The sequence below is a fragment of the Tubulanus polymorphus genome, chromosome 8, assembly GCF_964204645.1.
Source record: "Tubulanus polymorphus chromosome 8, tnTubPoly1.2, whole genome shotgun sequence".
NCBI classification, from domain to species: domain Eukaryota; kingdom Metazoa; phylum Nemertea; class Palaeonemertea; order Tubulaniformes; family Tubulanidae; genus Tubulanus; species Tubulanus polymorphus.
The window spans coordinates 5791532-5807834 of NC_134032.1; positions in this window are offsets into that span (position 1 = coordinate 5791532).

The window sequence follows — 16303 nt, forward strand, 5'->3', positions numbered from 1 at the left end:
ATTTGGAACACAAATAAATTATAATTTTGCTGAATGTGATTTTAAACGTTGTATTCCACAATTTGATAATTTTAAATTAGAAGTTAGAAATCATAATTATTATATATTAATTTAAATAACTTTCCTGTAATTTCTGAATTAGTTGTAAGATGTAAAGAGTAATTTTTTTGATATATAAATATGAATATAACAGTAGGACCGAGTATATGTTTTTGATTTGATTTTAAACGTGAGAAAGAAATGAAATTTGATATTAATGATGTAATAACACATATTAAAAATATCGCATTTTTTAATGAAACAACATTTGATTATGAAACAACAATAAATAAAGAAACTTATAATGTAGAAAAGATTACTGATTTGATTAGAAATTCTTTAAGATTTTATGAATTAGATGAAGATTTTATCATTGATGATATTTTAATAGAATAATATCTGAAATATATAAAAATGAAACTAATAGTATTATAAATGTTGATCATAACTAAGATAACAAAATATTTTGAAGAAGGTGATTTTTTTAATGAATAAATGAGTGATAATAAGTGGATGATAACTGGATTGTATAATGGAGCATTACTATCAGTGGGAACAGTTGGTTATACAATGTTATTGAAGAAAGTATTCAAAATGGGAAATATTAATGTTGATAGATTTGATATAAATGATATTTTAAAATTAACGTTAGCAGTTACTTTATCTAATTTAACTATTGATTATTTGGAAAAACAAAAATATATTCCTCCTATAAACGCATAATTTTTGTTAAATAAATGGCATCTGCTATTATAACTGTTATAGGATCGGCAATTCTTAACGCTTTAGCGTTTACAGGTGTTGGATATTTATTTAAGCATATTGATAAAAATGGTTCATTTTCAGAACAAAAAAGACATACTTAGCATTAGAGAAATATAATAAAGCTGCAGAAGAATATAGAGAAAAAAGACAAAACTATATGGATTATATTAACAAAGAATTATATAATCGAAATATTTCACATAGAGATTTTAAGTCAGTCGATGATGCTATGAGTTTATGTAACGCAGTAACAAATAATGAAAAATTACATCTATATAAACCTACAATATCAGATTATTATACACCAAGTAATGAACAACAAAAATATGAAATAATTTGGATTTTAGGTGGAACGGTTATTGTTATATTTGTAGCATATAAATTTACAAATTAATTATATATAATTTTTTGCTAAATAAATGGATGATAAAGTTGATAATATTGATATCATTAACCCTCATGATATAAATAAAAATAAATTAAGAATATATTTAGAAAAACAAATATTAGAATTTGAAAGTGACTTAAAGATAAAAAAGAAAAAATATTTAAAATCTAAAATTATATATCATTTTATTATAAGTGGTTCAGTTACAATTAGTTCTGTAATAACATTTTTAGCAATCTTCTCACCATTAACACCTTTAGCTATATCAATTGGCGTTTTAGGTTTAAGTTCAACTGTATTAACCGGAATTAGTCAAAATTGAATATAAAAAGTAATAAAGAAAAAATTGAATCTAATATAAAAGAAAAAGATAAATTAAAGAATACATTAGATTATATAATTAGTTTAAATGGTTATATTACAACTGCAGAGCAGGATAAATTATTAAAAGAATTAATTAATTATTAATTTTTTAATAATATAAACGGGGTTTCCAAAAGCTTTCCAATATAATTAATCAATTAAATATAACATTCCTGCAATAGATTTTGATAAAATCATTTGGATTTGTCCCCTTTTTGAAAATTGGGGTGACGAGGGCTGCGGTCCAGTCAGCCGGGAGTTCGCCAGAATCGTATGATGTTTGGAAAATTTTTGTGATAATTGGGGCCAATTCGCTATGGAGTTCTTTTAGTAGTCGAGGGTGAATTTGGTCTGGGCCGCAAGCCTTTTCAGGGTTTAGGTTACGCAGGAGGCGAACAACTCCTTTTACAGTAAATGTTATACTCAGCATGGTGGAAAAGTTATTTGGGAGGCTTTCTGAGCACAGTTGTTTCAGGTTGGCTGGGGAGCGTGGTGAGAAGCCTGACTGAAACTGGTTATTCAGAATTTCTGCTTTATCAATGTTATCGTTGAACATCTTTCCATCTTTTTTTAATGGGGGATTCCAAATGGGTCTTGCTTACGGGATTTCAGGTACGAGAACAACTTTTTCGTGGAAAGAGTATATTCAATATCGGAGGTATAGTCATCAAATCTTGACGGTTGCGACTTTTTCCTATGGGACCGTATGGGTATTGACCCTTTTTCCACAATACAACGCAAATACAACGCTGATCCTGGAAGTTTGAGGCCATCGTTATACGGAAAGTTAGGTTTTTGTCGGAGCTCAGCACGATCGCGATCGGTAACTAGCACATGCGCAGTCTCCAACCAAAAAAAAAAAAACGACCGTGACACGCGTCTTCCAGAGCAGAAACAATGCCAACTTTGAGGAATATCTCTGTGCGCAAGCGCCTACAATGCCATTGTTGTCAATAGAATGGAAAAATGGAAGCGGTATAGTGTATTGCAACGATTATAGATCGAATATGAAAATTTGTGATGATCATTTTTGCTTCTCGTTTATTAAGCAAAAACAAGATCTTCCAGGAAAGGTATTGAAACCAGTGGCGGATCCAATTTTTCAGCCAAGTGATCTTGGAATTTTCTCTCCAAGATTTAAGTTTAGGAAATGGTGAAATTGTGAGCATATCTCGTTCCTTATATCAGCCAGATAAGTGCTCAGAATGCACCTACCCCCGGTAAGTGCATCTCATTTTTCAAAATTTTCAAACTTAGGTATGAAACCATAAATGAAATAGATACTTTTTACAATAACATTTAGGATACATAGATATTTTACACTTAAACTAAATTTCTTCATAGAAACTTTCAAAACTACGATAATATCATTCTCTAAACATGTTGCTAGCTGAAAGTCACAGATTAATGGCACTTTTATGCACGTAGCTTGGTAAGAAAAGTCACAGATTATCCGAGGTTAATATTGAGAAAAACACCACGGAAAATTTGCAATTTTTAGCCCACTTGGGACTTTAGTCCCAGCAAGCTATTGCGTTCACTTTTCGTCCGTCGTCCGTCCGTTCGCCCGTCCGTCCGTCCGTAGACGGAATCCAGTTATTTTAGGAAGTTTTGAAGACGCTTCAAGGTAATGTCTTGGTATTTGGTTTAGTATACGTATCTACCCTAGACACATCTTCAGCCCAAAAACTGGCCCTGTCAAAATCAAGATGGCCTACTGGCAGCCATCGTTGTTCGCCAAAATGAGCACTTTTTACACGTTTTTGAACTTTTTGAGGGGAATTTTGAAGACGCCTTGATCAATTACCTCGATACTCGTATATATTTGAATCCCCCAGGGCCCATCAGCATAACAAAAATTGGGTCGATCGGACTCAAGATGGACGTCCTAGAACCTTTTAAAAGCCCCAAAATGTTAATTTTGGCCCGAATTCTGAGTCCTGTAGCTTCCTACTGGTTTGCCATTTCGCATTGCAATTGCTGATGGGTATTCTTTGGAAAAGGATGTTTTGTACCTGAGACAGGTACTTTTGATCAGCCAATTATGACGCAATTGGCGGCCATCTTGGTGTCATTAGTACTCGTTCATAGGTGGGGAAAGGTTTTTCGACATTAATATATTGATGCCTAAGCATATTTTGTTACAACAATGAATTAGAAAGTTGTATCTTATAACGTGTTCTATGATTGTGGTGAGTTTCAAGTTCATTGGAAGTCATCACACTACTGAAGTGGTCTTTATTTGCGAGTCCCCAATTGTATTGCAATTCAATTCACAATACACTGTCACAACTAGTACGACTTATGTCAGCTTCACAGTACATTATACATTTGATAGCCGTTGTGGTAGTTGAAAATCGAATCAGATATTGTCTGATTTTGTGGTAAACTCCCCCTGTGGTGGTTGGTTATGGAGCACGGAATTGGATATCGTGTCTGGACAGGCTCATTCGAGGCTGCGAAGTAAGCGTAATTCGGTCGTCAGCGAAAGCTACAAGTGTCTGGCAACACCCCGGTGCAGTCGCCGTTAATCAGACTCAAGCCGTAACTGGTCTTGCACAGTTGTTCAAATGTTGGTTAATATTAACTGGTGGACAAATACCTCCAAATACCTCCACTTATGAACTAGACCAACATTCAAGCAACTATACCCCTTATTTCATTCAGATCTAGTCAGATTTGTCGACAGTTCGACGGTGTTCACGAGTACTCCTTAGAATTTTTCATAGTGCTCTTTTTCATGTCAATTATACGCGAAAGGACTGATTTTAGAAAATAGACTCGAACAGGGCACAAAAACTAGGGATAAAAAAGGGCGGCACCAAACGAGCTTGCCCTTTTGGGCTAAATTCGGACTCATCCATTTGCAGTCATGCGCGTAGTCCAAAAATATTCTTTAACGAAGATGAGCTTAAGACTAGCCATGATTGTCATATTCGGTATAGAACCAAAATGATCGTAGACTGGTCCTAAGTTATTAAATAGGCTACAGAACTAAGTTGATCTTAGACTAGCCGTAAGTATTTTGATCGACTGAAATTAAAAGATGTTGTTAGCCTATAGTCTAAAATCTAAGCCCTTACTGTGCTATTTGGTCTGCCAGATTCGTAAAACCATGGACTATAAAAAGAGCCTTTCCTAGGTACGTTAGGTCTTCGCGAAGCCTATATAATTCCTGAAAATAAAAAGTATTAGAAACAGCAAATATTCCAAAAAAACTAACTATACCACGAAAATATAACAACAGTTTATTAATGATAAACAGATGACGACAATAAGACATTAGAAAAAAAAAACGGTAACAAATATTCAAATATTTGAATAAACGGTTACATTTTTAGAAGGTAATAACGAACCATGGCTGTTATCTCACATGGATAAGGAGCGAATTGCTGTACAAATTAATTGTTGTAGAAGGTCCATCTATGAAATTAAAAAAAATGACTGTCGAATTATTTCTACTTCTACGGACTTTTAATTATCACGGAGCATGGAAAGAGGACAAATAAAGAACTGGAAATAGATGGAAGCATGGAACCGGAAGATAAGAAATAAAATTGTTTTCATTATTTGAGTATTTTCTACAAAAGAAGGACTGCGGAGTAAAAGGAGTGAAAATTGTATTGAATTGAATTCAAATGATGGAGAAGAAACGAAGGAAAATGACGAAAATGAAAGGAAAAAGAATAACAATAAGGAGAAATATTCTTACTATTTTCACTATCATTTCGGGGAGAATAATGACGAAAACGCCCGCCATGAATGACCAAAATACTTTTCTTTTTAGTTCGTTGTTTTTGATAGAATTCTGAGCAACGGATCCAAGTGTTTCATGTAATTAAAAGAAGGCTGAAGGGTGAAGTAAAAAGCAGAAACAGATAGGCTTACTAGTTAGGGTTTTCTGTCTCTTCACAGAAACCCCTATTAAAATTCGCGTGATTATTATTTTTTGTTTCCCTTTTCCACATAGTTTTTGTTAAAAGTGTAAAAGGCTTCCTTACCCTACTGCTGTCGCGGATACAATCTGTATGACATCCTTCAGCTCACTTCAATCTCCAGATAATGCATGGGAATTTTAATAAATCCACGTTATAAAGGCACTGTCGAGCCGTAAACATCGGAAATTTGGCTCCGTTCAATTAGTAGCCATGTTGTGTTTTCTTTCCGACATTTCTCTCTTCTTTCCGAGGAAGAGCTATCGAATAATTCCCTCTCTTCTCCACAATCAATTTCAAAGTCAATTTTATGAATTTATTGCTCAGCGGGTCCGAGTCCAGGAGTTTACGAGTATGGCGTTCGCGTGTCTGACAGGCTTACGGGCATTTGTTTGTTACCTCTTTAATATTTTTGATTTCTTGTTATTCCGGTTATTTCATTTAAGTATATTGCTGATAAGTTCATGTAACCAAAAGCGTCAATAAACAGATTTTGAATTGATCAAGTTTAAATCAAGGTCGTTGAGTCGCGGACGGCAAGCAATTTGGTTGGTGTTTGCCTGTGAACGGAATCTTTTGACGAGTTGCATATGAGCTATCCACGTTCCCCTCTCGACCCGTTACTCTCTCGACCCGTTCCCGTCTCGACAGATAAGATAAGATAATTTATTACTCTCCAACCATTTCCATGGTACGTGGAGGAAAAAAAAGATTTTGTTTACAAATATTTACATATCGAGAGAAAAATAAAAAATATTTTAAAAACATAACAAGAGTATGTACAATATATACAAATACAGTGTACTATTTACAATTGACAGACTACAGGAGGGATCTATATACATCTAAACCATCTTTTATAAATTGTGCTAATTGAAAATTTGGAGTTTTTAATATATCAAAGTTTCTAAATGTATCTAAATTCGGAATTGTATTGCGAAGTTCGGTAAGAATCTTACAATCAAAGAGAAAATGTAATTCATCCCCAAAAACATTGCAGATTGGGCACATTCTTTCGTTTCTAGGTAGATGGAGATTAGAAAATCTATGTACAGGTAATAGGTGGGATCCTATTCTAAACTGAAAAAAACTAAAAACGCAATTATCACCTAGTTGGTTAATATAATTCTCAAACTTAATATCGTTTTTGTATTCCCTGAAATTAATATATAACGGATTATTATTGATTTTTAAAATGGTCTCTTGTGCATACTGGTCACGTAGAATTTGTCTTACATATTTTGAAAACGCCCTAGATCTTTGCGTATATTGTTGCATCCATACATAGGACAGACCGCAGTCATCAAAGGTTTGTTCAATACTGAAAAGCCAAGGACTAGTATGTTTGTCATTTAGATACAGATTACAGGAAATTCGATAGAGTATTGCATTAAGCTTAGATTGTTTGCCAGATACAGTTTTACACCAAAAATTAATCATTCTACGCTTTACTTCAATGAACAAAGGATAACACCCTAACTCTGCTAACACCGGTAAATTATGAGAATACTTTGTTACCTTCATTAAAATCTTGCAAAAAAAGACAATGAATATTTTCTAATAAGTCTAAATTTTCGTATCCCCATACCTCGCAACCATACATGGCAACAGGGGCAACGCACATATCGAATAATTTAAACATTACGTCGATTGGGAGTTTCAGGCGCCTACCCTTTTGAATATTCGAAAACATAGCTCTCATAGCTTTATCGTAAAGATATTTTCTTGCTTTAACAAAACTACCGTTCCAGTTGAATTTAACTCCGAGGTACAAATAATCTTTAACTATCTCCAATTCTTGGTTGCCAAACATAAATTTTGGAATTTGCTTAATTCTAGATTTACTTCGCGCAAAAACTAATATTTTTGTTTCATCGACATTTACAGTGAGGCCGTTGTCTGTGCAATATTCAAATAATGTATCTAAGTGTAACTGTAGTGATCTCTCATCCTCGGCAAGAATGACCGTGTCATCCGCATATAGGATAATAAATAAATTCAGTAAAGCATCAAGATCCTGATTACACCCCGAGTTCAGATGTTCCATAAACGATAAAGTTGAGTTACCACGGCTAATAAAAAATTCCTCAATATCATTCAAAAATAAAGAAAAAAGAATAGGTGACAGGTTTTCGCCTTGTCTTAAACCACGATCAGCTGCGAAATAATGCGATGTATTACCCTTAGACCTAACACATGATTTGACGGAATCGTACATACTTTTTTACCGGTTATACAATTAGCTATGAGTTTCTTCCATAAAGTAACCCTACAAACCGAATCAAAAGCTTTCTTGAAGTCGACAAAAGCGCAGAAAAGTCTTCTTCCTTGACAAAGATACAACTCGACGATGGTTTTTAGGGTGTAAATATGATCGATAGTTGAGTATTTAGATCTAAAACCAGCCTGAGCTTCACTAATAATGTTGTTAATATCTAGGAATGAAGACATTCTTTGATTCAATATACTTGTAAATAATTTGCCTAAACAGCTAACTAGTGTGATGCCTCTATAATTATCTGGATTGGCGGGGTCTCCTTTGTTTTTAAAAATGGGTTTAATGACGCCAACGGACCACATCTCTGGTACATGGCCAGTTTTAAGTACTAAGTTAAAATATTTTGTAATATGCTTGCTATACATGGATACTCATTAAATTTCAGCATTTCATTGATAATTCCATCTATACCAGATGCCTTGTTGTTTTTCAATGAAGATATAGCTTTGCCTATTTCTTCAGTAGAAATTTCACAGTTTAACATGGAGTTGTCATAATCAGGTGGGTTATCATCTTGAGTTTCAGTAATGGTATCAGTCTGCTCGTTTACGTTAATATTCAAATCATTCAGTCTCATGAAGTGTTCAAGGAAAGTATCGATATCGATATTATCTTTGTCAACTGTTGTTACTGTCGCTGAGTTCAGCATAGACCAGTATTTCTTAGGGTTACTAATTTCACATTCTCTTAATTCTTTGATAAGGTTTTCTTTCTGTCTTCTTTTAGATTCTCGAATAATTTTTTTATATTTCCTAGACGAGTTCTTTAAAAATTCTAAGTTTGCGGAATTCGGACAGCTCCTATATCTATTTCGCCTATAATTATACTCTTTTTGCGCTATTCTACAATCCCGACTAAACCACCTATTATACGCTTGCTTTTTACGGCTACTGCTTTTCCTATGCTGCATAAGATTACACTCATCGGCACTTTCTAATAATGACGATACAAATTTATCAGTAAGTTCATTTATACAGTCAGCTGTTTGCGTATCTGCATTCTGAAGCCCGTTCAACAGTAAATCGTTCAGGTTAGCGTTACACAATTTTGATTCAACGGTAGCAAAGAATTGATCTGATTTTTCTTTGTCCCATCTCACTGACGGGATCTCTTCCGTCTGCCCATTATTTTCGTTATCAACAACAGTGTCCCTAATGCCCACATACAAACAGAGCGAGATAGCATTGTGTCCATCGGATAATAAAGGATCGAAAGGCATTATTTAAAATTTAGAAAAATAATTAAACAACTCAACATCACTCAAACAATAATCGATAACACTAGTGCCCTTAAAGGTATAATTACCAGACTGGTCACTGCCACACCTGCCATTAAGAATGATTAGTGAATGATTGTTACACAAGTCAGTTAATTGATATCCGGTATTATTGGTTCTTTTGTCTTGGTTGTTTCTAGTAGTGGGGACACCTAGATTAGATTTCCCTTTAATCTATTTTAGCGTGTAACTGTTTCTACGTTAATTTTCCTTTAGTTTGTATCATCTCTGATTACTTGAATTAGTCTCTTTGTCCCTGGATTGTATATATATCTCATAATTTCTGTAGTATCTCATTATTCCTGAAGATGACTATTAGGATATAGTCGAAACGTTGAATAAACTACTATCTCGAAGTTTCATTTTCGGACTTTTTATTATCATTGTGGGATTCTCTCCTCATCGCGTCAACACGGATATTGTGTTTTACCTATCGTGATCATGCTACCCACGGATCGAAATATCGTATTAAAATTCTTCTTCTTCACGTTCCCGTACCTCGTCGCTAGCTTCCGAAATTATGAGAAATGCTATATCAAATCCAGGACTGCTAAAAGTAAAGTCAAGTTCCTTCAGGAGTGTTATGCCGAAAAAGTGGTTCCGCGATCACTTTCTTGGATTTGGAAATACGACTCCAGCTCTGCGTTTCCACCCGAAGCTAACAAGCAACTCAAATTCGCTATAGATCGTGCTAAGGAAGACTGTAACTATCAGTTCTATAAATTCCGTCAATCTCAAAATTATTTGAAGTCACACGTACCGGACCTATTCCTCTGGAAATCGCTCTCCACTATTGTTCAAGGCTCTGGAAAATATCATCAGCACAGAAAGTCCGTGGATCTTACCAACCAACTGAATAAACTCATTGATTCCAGCCCTTGGACTAGATTTAGCAACACCGAAAACATAGTAAATTTGTCTTCAACCACGTTATCTTCTACTCAGTGTCAACTTCTCGGCTACGGTTTGAATTTTTCTCTTCCTCATCAAGATAAACATGTTTTAGACTTTGTCACCCAATTGGACTATCGCAAATCATCTCCGAACAGTTTGGACTATAACTTTATATTCATGAATCTACAGGCTATATGCGATCAACTCAACAGGAACCTTTTTGAATATCTACCTCGTCGATTTCGGCTCGCCCTCCAAGAACTACGGAAGTTAAAGACTATTAAAATATCTAAGGCTGATAAAGGTGGCAAGATTGTGATTTTAGATCTGGATAATTATAATGTTAAAATGCAATCTCTCTTGGATAATCCTGGTGTTTATAAGAAACTTAAATCGAATCCTCTTCCTCGTATGCAAGCTAATTTCAACAGAAGTCTTTCGGATATTATTAAACGTTTCCCCTCCGCTAAAGAAACTCTGAATAAGTTCCATTCACGTCTTCCCTCTTTACCATATATCTATGGTTTGCCTAAAATTCATAAAGATAATGTTCCACTGCGCCCTATAGTCTCCAATTGTAATTCTCCTACATACCGGTTATCTAAATTTCTCGCGAAACAGTTATCTCCGGTGCTCGGTTCGTTCTCTCCGTCGCACCTTCGCCATAATCAACACTTACTTGAACGTATTAAGAATATTATCCCTGGCAACGACAAATTTATATCATTTGATGTTACTTCCCTTTTTACCAATGTTCCTCTTGGACCTACTCTTGATTTCTTAAAACGCAGATTACCATCACTTAACATTAACTTCGGCATTCCTACGGATTGTATCATCGACCTTATCTCTATTTGTACGACGGACTCCTTTTTTGAATTCAACCATTGTTTTTACGAGCAGACATTCGGTATCGCTATGGGAAATCCTCTAAGTCCTATTCTAGCTAATTTATTCCTAGAACATGTTGAATCTGAAATATTGCCTCTTTACACTGATATTCACCCTAAAATCTGGCTCAGATATGTTGACGATGTTCTGGCTTTGGTTCCCTTTGACTTCAATGTAGATAACTTTCTTATATATTTAAACTCCCTTTACCCGTCTCTGGCTTTTACGTATGAATGGGAATCTAATAGTAAAATACCTTTTCTGGATGTTTTGATTTTTAACTGTGGATCCTTTTTGAAATTCGCGGTTTATAGGAAACCTACCAACGCTGAATCCTACCTCCATTACTTCTCTTTTACTTCTCCGGATATTAAACTCGGTTTAGCTCAAGGATTATTTCTTCGCGCTTTGAGAATTTGCGACCCCTCATTTCTACCCGATGAAATTCACCATATTAACCAATCTCTCAAAAAACTTGCCTACCCCGATTTCCTATTGAAAAAAGCTCTACTTAAAGCTCGTACTACGCATTTTAGAAATAACAACCTTAGAACTCCTACGTTGGCTACCGATAAACAGCCTATCATTGTACCGTATGTACCTTTCCTCGAGAATTCTAAAGTTTCTCTTCGGTCACTAAATAAACAACTCATCTTTAAATACAATAATAAACTTAGTAACATATTGATTAACAACAAACCGAAAACCGAATCCCTAAACTGTGGAATTTATAAAATACCTTGTAAAGTTTGCGACAAAGTATATATAGGAGAAACAGGTCGGAATCTTAATCAACGCATAAAAGAGCATAAATTAGATGTAAAAAACTTTAAACCTGAAAGCGGAGTTGCTAGTCATGTTTTTCAGACTTCACACAATTTTGATTTTGCTAATGCTGAATTAGTTTACCCTTGCAGCGATAAAACTAGAAGACATATTTTGGAATCTGCATTAATTATTGAAAATTCGAACAACGTTGTAAACCTTAACAATGGTTTTTCACCCCATAATAAACTTATATCAAAATTCCTCTGTAAACTGGTTAAACTCAACACTTGATTTCCCCTTTGATTATTTGTTATTTGTTCTCTCATCAATTTCGTCTCTGACTTAACTTGTATTCACCTTTGTTTTAAGTGCCCCCTAGTTTGTCTTTCTTTTTACTACTGACTTTAAGTTTCATTTATATTTATACTCACTATTGTTGTTTATAATCACCCCTTAGTTTGCTTCCCTTTAATCTATTTTAGCGTGTAACTGTTTCTACGTTAATTTTCCTTTAGTTTGTATCATCTCTGATTACTTGAATTAGTCTCTTTGTCCCTGGATTGTATATATATCTCATAATTTCTGTAGTATCTCATTATTCCTGAAGATGACTATTAGGATATAGTCGAAACGTTGAATAAACTACTATCTCGAAGTTTCATTTTCGGACTTTTTATTATCATTGTGGGATTCTCTCCTCACCTAGATTAGATGACAGCTGCGAGTCAACAATAGAGTGTAAATTATGTTCGTCTATGATATGAATATCAGGTTCTAATAAGTCAGGCAAACAAGAAGTGTGGGCATTAAAATCTCCAGTAATTAATACATTAATATCGTGTTCGACTCTTAATTGTAATAGTTCTAACTCGATTTCACTAATTGCTCCTTCCGAATAGTAGCGACTATTTTCGGGGGGGATATAAACCACACCTAAAAGTATATGTTTGTCGTAATTAAATAAAGACTTATCTAATAAGTACCAAGATACATATTGACTGTCAGTCAAAATTGGTCTTATTTTAGATTGTAGAAGTTTCTTGTAAATGATGCCAACGCCACCAGAGCCTTTCTTCGAAAACCATTTCCTATTTTTAAAATGACCTACATAAGAAGCGGGCAAACTACTGCTTAGGTCACCATCTACATCATCTAGATGAGTTTCGGTCAAACATACAATATCGTTACTGCAGATAAAATCTGAAAATTCCGGGATGTCAAGTTTGCTTGTCAAACCACACACATTAAGAGTAGATAAATTCATACCAACAGGATCATCAATAATTACATTTAGCTCATCACATGAATTATCTGACGTAATATTAAATCTTTGGCTATTTACAGGAACACATGAATCTAAACTTTCACTTCCGCTATTTACATCTTGATATATGTGAATACTATTAACAAACTCTACAACAAAACACCGCTTTCTCGACTGGAGCACCGCACGATCTACGAACTCTAAGCAGAAGCCCTCCGCGACTTCCTAGGCGCTGTCCTTAGCTGAACGATCATACGGATCACGAATAACTAGTTTATCGCGGACGAAAAACGCACGCTTTCCACTGGCTTTCGCAGCCCGCAACTCTGGAAGTTTCTCGCGCCTGCGGGCTGCCCATTCCCCCGGGACTTGCTCGCTAAGCCCCAACGATGATCCGGCAAGGTTTTTCGCGGTGGAGCGCGCAAATTCGCGATCTTTGTAGTGCTCAAATTTTCCAACGATAGCACGAGGTTTTTTCAGCTGTTTCTTTTTGCTGCCCATTCGATGCGATCTCGAATTCTCGAATTCCATCGAATCGACCTTCTCCTTCGCCAATTTCAAGTCATTCACGCCTAAGTCCTTGATCAATTTCTCCGTATCCTCGATATCGCTCTCCTCGATTCCGTAAAATATGAGATTATCCCTCATACTTCGCCACTGCTGGTCTAGCAAGAGCTCGTGATCCGATCGCAAAATCGCTTCTTGATCCGCAACTAACTGTTCTAAGTCCCTACCGTACGATAGCGCCACCACAGTCGATTATTTGAATAAAAACACTTGCGCGTATCAGATTCGGCTTTCACAGAACGATCAGTGAAACTTCCCAACAATTTTAGAACTTGATTTGATTCTTTAAACTTTTCATTGAAAAGATCGATTGAGGAAATCACCTCCAATGTGAGAAGTAAAAATTCAGGATGCGAAAAACAATTTCCCGTCGAAAGTTCCTCCCTGGGAAAGATATATTCACTGTTTAAAAGCTTTACATTAATTTCAAATGAATTGCGCGAGTTGAATTATTTTGGTTTCTTAGAAATAAAATCAACTTTATTTAAATCCTTCAAAACATTTTTCTAAAAACGACCCAGCCCGCGTTTCATGTGCATTTATCAATTCAAATGTAATTCATCAAATTTATGAAAACAAATTATTGTATAAATTTTGCAAAAAAATTAAGATCTTGTTCAATTTTATGACGCGTTGATTTCTAGATCACGTTGGTCCCCACACTATGTTCCCGTCTCGACCCTTCACTTGTCTCCCTATCTTTAGTCCCATCTCGGCCCTTCACACCTGTCTCCACTCTCTAAACAGTCCCGTGGACATCATGTTCCCGTCTCGACCCTTTAAACCTGTCTCTACTCTCTAGACAGTCCCTTGGTCACTATGTTCCCGTCTCGACCCTTCAAACCTGTCTCTACTCTCTACACAGTCCCGTGGACACCATGTTCCCGTCTCGACCCTTCAAACCTGTCTCTACTCTCTAGACAGTCCCGTGGACAACATGTTCCCCGTCTCGACCCTTCACATCTGTCTCTACTCTCTACACAGTCCCGTGGACACCATGTTCCCGTCTCGACCCTTCAAACCTATCTTCACTCTCTACACAGTCCCGTGGACACCATGTTCCCGTCTCGACCCTTCACATCTGTCTCTACTCTCTACAAAGTCCCGTGGCCACTATGTTCCCGTCTCGGCCCTTCAAACCTATCTTCACTCTCTACACAGTCCCGTGGCCACTATGTTCCCATCTCGACCCTTCAGACCTGTCTCTACTCTCTAGACAGTCCCGTGGCCACTATGTTCCCGTCTCGGCCCTTCAAACCTATCTTCACTCTCTACACATTCCCGTGGCCACTATGTTCCCGTCTCGACCCTTCAGACCTGTCTCTACTCTCTAGACAGTCCCGTGGCCACTATGTTCCCGTCTCGACCCTTCAAACCTGTATCTACTCTCTAGACAGTCCCGTGGCCACTACGTTCCCGTCTCGACCCTTCAAACCTGTCTCTACTCTCTACACAGTCCCGTGGACTCCATGTTCCCGTCTCGACCCTTCAAATATGTCTCTACTCTCTAGACAGTCCCGTGGCCACTATGTTCCCGTCTCGACCCTTCACATCTGTCTCTACTCTCTACACAGTCCCGTGGACACCATGTTCCCGTCTCGGCCCTTCAAACCTATCTTCACTCTCTACACAGTCCCGTGGCCACTATGTTCCCATCTCGACCCTTCAGACCTGTCTCTACTCTCTAGACAGTCCCGTGGCCACTATGTTCCCGTCTCGACCCTTCAAACCTGTCTCTACTCTCTAGACAGTCCCGTGGCCACTATGTTCCCGTCTCGACCCTTCAAACCTGTCTCTACTCTCTACACAGTCCCGTGGACACCATGTTCCCGTCTCGACCCTTCAAATCTGTCTCTACTCTCTAGACAGTCCCGTGGCCACTATGTTTCCGTCTCGACCCTTCAAACCTGTCTCTACTCTCTAGACAGTCCCGTGGCCACTATGTTCCCGTCTCGACCCTTCAAACCTGTCTCAACTCTCTACACAGTCCCGTGGACACCATGTTCCCGTCTCGACCCTTCAAATCTGTCTCTACTCTCCAGACAGTCCCTTGGCCACTATGTTCCCGTCTCGACCCTTCAGACCTGTCTCTACTCTCTAGACAGTCCGGTGGCCACCATGTTCCCGTCTCGACCCTTCAAACCTGTCTCTATTCCATAGACAGTCCCGTGGACACCATGTTCCCCGTCTCGACCCTTCACATCTGTCTCTACTCTCTACACAGTCCGTGGACACCATGTTCCCGTCTCGACCCTACACATCTGTCTCTACTCTCTACAAAGTCCCGTGGCCACTATGTTCCCCGTCTCGACCCTTCACATCTGTCTCTACTCTCTACACAGTCCCGTGGACACCATGTTCCCGTCTCGGCCCTTCAAACCTATCTTTACTCTCTACACAGTCCCGTGGCCACTATGTTCCCATCTCGACCCTTCAGACCTGTCTCTACTCTCTAGACAGTCCCGTGGCCACTATGTTCCCGTCTCGACCCTTCAAACCTGTCTCTACTCTCTAGACAGTCCCGTGGCCACTATGTTCCCGTCTCGACCCTTCAAACCTGTCTCTACTCTCTACACAGTCCCGTGGACACCATGTTCCCGTCTCGACCCTTCAAATCTGTCTCTACTCTCTAGACAGTCCCGTGGCCACTATGTTTCCGTCTCGACCCTTCAAACCTGTCTCTACTCTCTAGACAGTCCCGTGGCCACTATGTTCCCGTCTCGACCCTTCAAACCTGTCTCTACTCTCTACACAGTCCCGTGGACACCATGTTCCCGTCTCGACCCTTCAAATCTGTCTCTACTCTCTAGACAGTCCCGTGGCCACTATGTTTCCGTCTCGACCCTTCAAACCTGTCTCTACTCTCTACACAGTC